This window comes from Arachis hypogaea, chromosome 18 (assembly GCF_003086295.3).
Source record: "Arachis hypogaea cultivar Tifrunner chromosome 18, arahy.Tifrunner.gnm2.J5K5, whole genome shotgun sequence".
NCBI classification, from domain to species: Eukaryota; Viridiplantae; Streptophyta; class Magnoliopsida; order Fabales; family Fabaceae; genus Arachis; species Arachis hypogaea.
The window spans coordinates 54,582,879-54,588,780 of NC_092053.1; the positions used below are offsets into that span (position 1 = coordinate 54,582,879).

At 41.0% G+C, this 5,902-nt stretch overlaps 1 non-coding gene across 1 annotated transcript; it reads right to left on the reverse strand.

The window, feature by feature from the left end:
- Positions 1-1,809: 1,809 nt before the first annotated feature.
- On the reverse strand, positions 1,810-1,916 carry LOC112773878 (small nucleolar RNA R71). The gene has a single exon (XR_003188402.1). It is a non-coding gene; the product is annotated as a small nucleolar RNA R71 (small nucleolar RNA).
- Between the last annotated feature and the right edge of the window lie 3,986 nt (positions 1,917-5,902).

The window sequence follows — 5,902 nt, forward strand, 5'->3', positions numbered from 1 at the left end:
TTACTTTCTCTGCAACTTCTAGTTTTATTTTTCAGAATGTACTTTTCCATTTTTGCTTTCCAATCCCAAAGCTATGAACAACTAAACACCGTTTCATTGGGTTAGAGAGCTCTGTTGTAATTTGATGGATCAATAATAGTTTTCATTATTCTTCTTCTTTCTTTTCTCTTGATTTTACTAGAAAGCTTTCGTTCTTCATCCAATTGGTTAGCTATCTTGGAAGAGAAGCTTTCCATAATTGGATCTCCTCGGAACCTTGGAAGAGGAATGAGGAGATCATGCTAGAAATGTTTTCTCATGCTGGACCAAATTGGGGTTTGGATGGATATAGTGACATATAATGCTACCAACATTTTGATTTGGGAATGTATGTGGTATAATCAGTGACCAAACTTCATCTCTTCCTATGAGCAATTAAATCAAGGAATTGGGCAATTGTTCAAGCTTAGAGAGATTTGGTTGCCAAGGAATTGGGATCCAATCACTTAAGATTGCCAAGGAGATCAATGAATGCATTGATTTAGGAAGAGATGAAAATGAACTTGATCTGGAGAATACAACATCTCCTGAGCCCAATGAATCCCCTATTTCTGATCTTACCCATTCTCTTTATTTTCTGCCATTTACTTTTATGCTCACTTTCCCAAATCCCCATTTAAGATTCTGCAATTTACTTTCCGTCATTTACATTCTGCCATTTATTTCCAGCATTTACACTTTTTGTTATTTACTTTCCCGCCATTTAATTTCCTATAATTCCTCAACTCAATTTCTGGTTAGCTCAACTAGAACATTCCTCTAATTAAAGTTGCTTGACCAATCAATCCCGTGGGATTCGACCTCACTTTATTGTGAGCTTTTACTTGACGACAATCCGGTATACTTGCCGAAGGAAAATTTATTGAGAGACAAGTTTCCGTGCATCAAGTTTATGGCGCCGTTGCCGGGGATTGATTTTGTTTCAACAATAATTAAATTGGTTGATAACTAGATTGAGCATTTTTCTTTTGTTTTTTTTAATTCCATTTGAGTAATTTACTTTCAGTTTTTGTTATTTTCTTTCCTTTATCCCTTACCCGTTTGTGGTGTTCTCTTATTTGTTTACAATTCAGTTCACTAACCCACTAACTGTTTGATATATTGCATCACTCACACTAACAGCATTTCTAGCAAGAGTACTTTCTGCATTTATCTTTTTCTTGCTTTTGCCTTGTTGGTTGTATGACAGGTAGAAGAAGCGGGGCTTTGGATTCCTTTGATTCTGAACCTGAGAGGACCTTCCTTAGATTAAGGAGGGAAGCAAGAGGAAAGAGAGTCGTTGGGGCTGAGGAAAAGGAGGAGTATTTTGAACCAGAGATGGAGGAGAATATGGAGAACCACCATGAAGAAGATGCTCATAACCATGCCAGAGAAGGATCAGTAAATCATGCTGGGCAAGAGAGAAGAGTTCTAGGCTCTTATATCAATCCAAACCCAGGAAACTGTGGAAGTAGCATCCAAAAGCCAACCATACACGCCAATAACTTTGAGCTAAAACCCCAGCTCATCACCCTCGTTCAGAACAACTGTGCATTCGGAGGAAGTGCCCAAGAAGACCCCAATCAATATCTCACCACCTTCCTAAGGATATGTGATACTGTGAAGTCCAATGGTGTTCATCCTGACACTTATAGACTGCTTCTATTTCCCTTCTCACTCAAGGATAAAGCATCTAAATGGCTGAAATCCTTCACGAAGGAGAGTCTGACAACCTGGGAAGATGTAGTGAATAAATTCTTGGCGAGATTCTATCCTTGTCAAAGAATTAACAGGTTGAGAGCTGAGGTACAAACCTTCAGGCAACAAGATGGTGAAACTCTCTATGAAGCATGGGAGAGGTTTAAGGACTTGACAAGAAGGTGCCCGCCAGATATGTTCAATGAATGAGTGCAGTTACACATTTTCTATGAGGGTCTTTCTTATGAATCAAAGAAGGCAGTAGACCACTCATCTGGGGGATCTCTGAACAAGAAGAAGACCATTGAAGAGGCCATAGATGTCATCGAGACTGTAGCTGAGAATGACTACTTCTATGCCTCTGAAAGGGGCAACACTCGAGGAGTGATAGAGCTGAACAACATGGATGCTCTGCTAGCTCAAAACAATATGATCACCAAGCAGTTGGCTGACCTTACCAAGAAGATGGAAAGAAACCAAGTTGCAGCAGTCACCACCTTATCAGCAGCGCAAGAAGGAGTGAATGCAGAGGAAGAGGGTGACCAGGAACAAGCCAACTATATTGGAAACTCACCTAAGCAGACCCATGATCCATACTCCAAAACTTATAATCCTGGTTGGAGGAACCACCCAAACTTTGGGTGGGGAAATCAACAGGATCAAGGCCAAGATCAGAGACGTCACAACCCCAACAATAATGCAACTCATCAACATTCCACACAGAGACCATATCAAAACCCACCTAACAATACCTCTCAACATCCATATCAAAACCAAAATAACCCTTCTTACCCCTCTAACCTCAACTCACCCTCACCATCTGAAGATAGACTCTCCAGAATTGAGACCCTACTTGAAGGAATATGCAAGAAAATCCAAGACAACAAAGTGTTCAAGGAGGAGGTGCGAGATAATATCAAAAACCAGGGAGACACCATCAAGAGGCTGGAGTCTCAAGTGGGATATCTCTCTCAGCAGATTCCCAAACCTACTGATAGCTTTCCAAGTGACACAGAGAAAAACCCGAGAGGTGAAGCAAAGAAAGTAAGATGGGAAGAATGTAAGATGGTCACTATAAGCGATAAGGGGAGTAAGAAAGAGCTGAACAACCCATCAGAACACTCTCGAGATATTTCAGCAGAGAAGCAAGAAGAGGGTGACCAAGAAACCAAACCCACACAGAAGAAGGAGATTCTGAACCCTTATGCACCCTTTCCCCAAAGACTCAAGGGTGGTGTAGAAAGGAGAATGTACTCAAAGTTCCTCGACATGTTTGCATCCCTTCATGTAAACATACCATTCATTAAGGCTCTCCAACAAATGCCCTCATACATTAAATGTATGAAAGAGCTGCTGACCAATAAAAGCTCACTAAAGGGAGGACAAACAATAGTGATGAATAAGGAATGCAGTGCTCTCATTCAACCAGAGTTACCTACAAAAAAGAAGGATCCAGGGAGTTTTCACATCCCCTGTGCTATAGGAGAAACAAGGATCGATAAAGGACTCTGTGACCTGGGAGCAAGCATCAACTTAATGCCTTTATCCCTCATGAAGAAGCTTCAGATCAACGAGCTAATGCCCACAGACATAGTCATCAAGATGGTTGACAAAACTCAAAAACAGGCAATAGGAGTGGTTGAAAACGTGTTGGTAAAGGTTGGGAATTACTTCCTTTCCACGGACTTTGTTATCCTGGAGATGGAAGAGAGTCACCTCCACCCAATCATATTGGGAAGACCATTCCTAGCCATAGCCAGAGCACTTATAGATGTGGAGCGAGGAGAGCTAATACTGAGGATACATGATGAACAACTCACCTTCAATATCTTCAAACCCTTACAAGAAACAGATCAAGGAAACAAGGAACCAAGGGAAGATCACAATAAGGCACTGGTGGAAGAAACAAGCACTGAAGCACAAACGGTACACCTGGGAATCCCTTTGGTTGGTAAAAAAACAGTCAGAAGGTGCAACAGCTAAAGGAAACCCAAGAAGAGCTAAACCCACCAGAGTCATATGAGACCAGCAACAAAATTTCCCTGGAAAATGAGGCCACAAGGAGGAGGGTAGCATTAAAAGAAACAAGGAAGAAGGCACCAAGGGGATGGAGGAACAAGAAGATCCCTACATAGGATTTCTCTCCAGGGGATAAAGTAATATCTGCTCATTTCCTAGTTATTCCACCTCATCTACCCACCATTCCATCTCAGCTACCTAAAATCTATACCATCAGTAGAGTTCTATCCTTGGAACATGTAGAGATTCTTAATGAAGCCAACGGAGATAGATTCACCGCGAGAGGGAAAGATTTGAAGCATTACCAACCACCCTGACAAAGGCAAAACGTCAAGCTAATGACGCTAAAGAAGTACTTCATGGGAGGCAACCCATGTTTTATGCGTTTTATATCCTTTCAGTTTCTTTTTAGGATGTTTAAAGTAGTTAACAAAGCATGGTTCATGAATTCCAAATCAACTTTGACAAACACTTAGATGAATCCTTATATGCAACGTATAGTGAACAATAAGTTTGGTGTTCAAGGCACACTAAGAGGGCATAAATGCAATTAATATCATGTTAATCTTAGAGCCTAAATTAACTCCTTTTACACTACATGGTCACAAACTAAGTTTGGTGTCACCAGTGTTGCATACATGAACTCTAAAGATAGTTAGTTGGTTTGCATTCATGAATAGCACTTAGTTAGTTAAAAACAAAAATTTTAAAAAGTAGTTACTCCACTTTCTAATTTTGCCGCCAACTTTCAAACTCATTAATTTTATTCCTTTGTATTGTATAGGAAATGAAGGAAGGATTAAAGAGAAATTGATGGGACAATTGAAGAAGGAAGGTTCAGCCACTTCACAAAGGGGGACTATACACATGTCTTCAAAGGAAATACATTGGGAAACGTTGCCATGCAACATTGGAAGAATGATACCCTTGGAGACTGAACCAACCCCAACATAAAAAGTGATGATCCGTGTGCCCATCCCATTCCAAACCCCAGCCGACCATTATTAGCCTACACCATCAATCCACACCCTTCAATCACCCATCATCTTCCTATATAAATGACCCCCACTCTATACCCCTCCATATTCAAATGCCCTCTCATTTCATCCTTTTATCTTTCGAACACACACACCCAACACTTCTTCCTTCATCCAATCACAATCCCATAACTACACCCTATCCTAACCCAGCCGGATTCCATCATCAATCCATAATTCTCAACACCTTCACCTTCTAACTTTTACTCATGGCATCATCGAGCTCTAAGAGGCGAAAGGAAAAGGGACCGGTGGAGAGTATCCCTTTTGATGAAGGGAGGTTCAAGACCGCCTTCCATGAGCTTTAATTTGAACGGATAAAGCACAAGAAAATATTGCCAGAATTGACATTCTAGTTCAACGATGATGAATGCCCTCAATTTAGAGAGAAAATTGAACAAAGGGATTGGCAAGAGCTCAAGAACCAAGACACAAGGATAAATAAAAATCTCATTAGGGAGTTTGATGCCAATGTAGCCAGAGAAGATACCACCAAGGCCCCTACCTTTAGTAGCTATGTGAGAGGAACGGAGGTGGATTTCAGTCCCAGTGCCATAATGAGGACTCTTCATCTGAGATCACAACCCTCTGACAAGCCAAGTTATCAAGCAAGAATAAGTAATGGCCCCGACAATGATGAGCTTGAAGAAATTGTGAACGATATGTGTGTTATAGGATCAGATTGGGAAAGGTATTCGAATAAGAGGCCACGGTTCATTAGAAGAAGAGATCTCATCCCGAAAGCCAAGGGATGGTTTGAGCTCGTGAGAAGATCTACCCTTCCACCCTCAAACAATTCTGAGGTCTACATTGCTCGAGCTACTATGTTACATTGCATTATGAGGGGGTGGAGACATCAATGTACATGAAATTATAGCTGAGGGAATCCAAGAAGCAGCCGAAAAGAGTGATCCGAATGCTCGGCTTTTGTACCCCAGTACCATCCTGAAACTATGTATGAAAGCCAAGGTGGTCTTCGAAGATAGCAATCAATAAACCCTGGAAGGTTAGTTACGCTTCAGTGGATAACATATGTAGCACCTGCTCAACAACAAAGAAGGCCTCAGATAAGGAAAAGAATATCACAAGAAGAACCTCAACAAACAGAATACCAGCAAGAAGAGCAATAC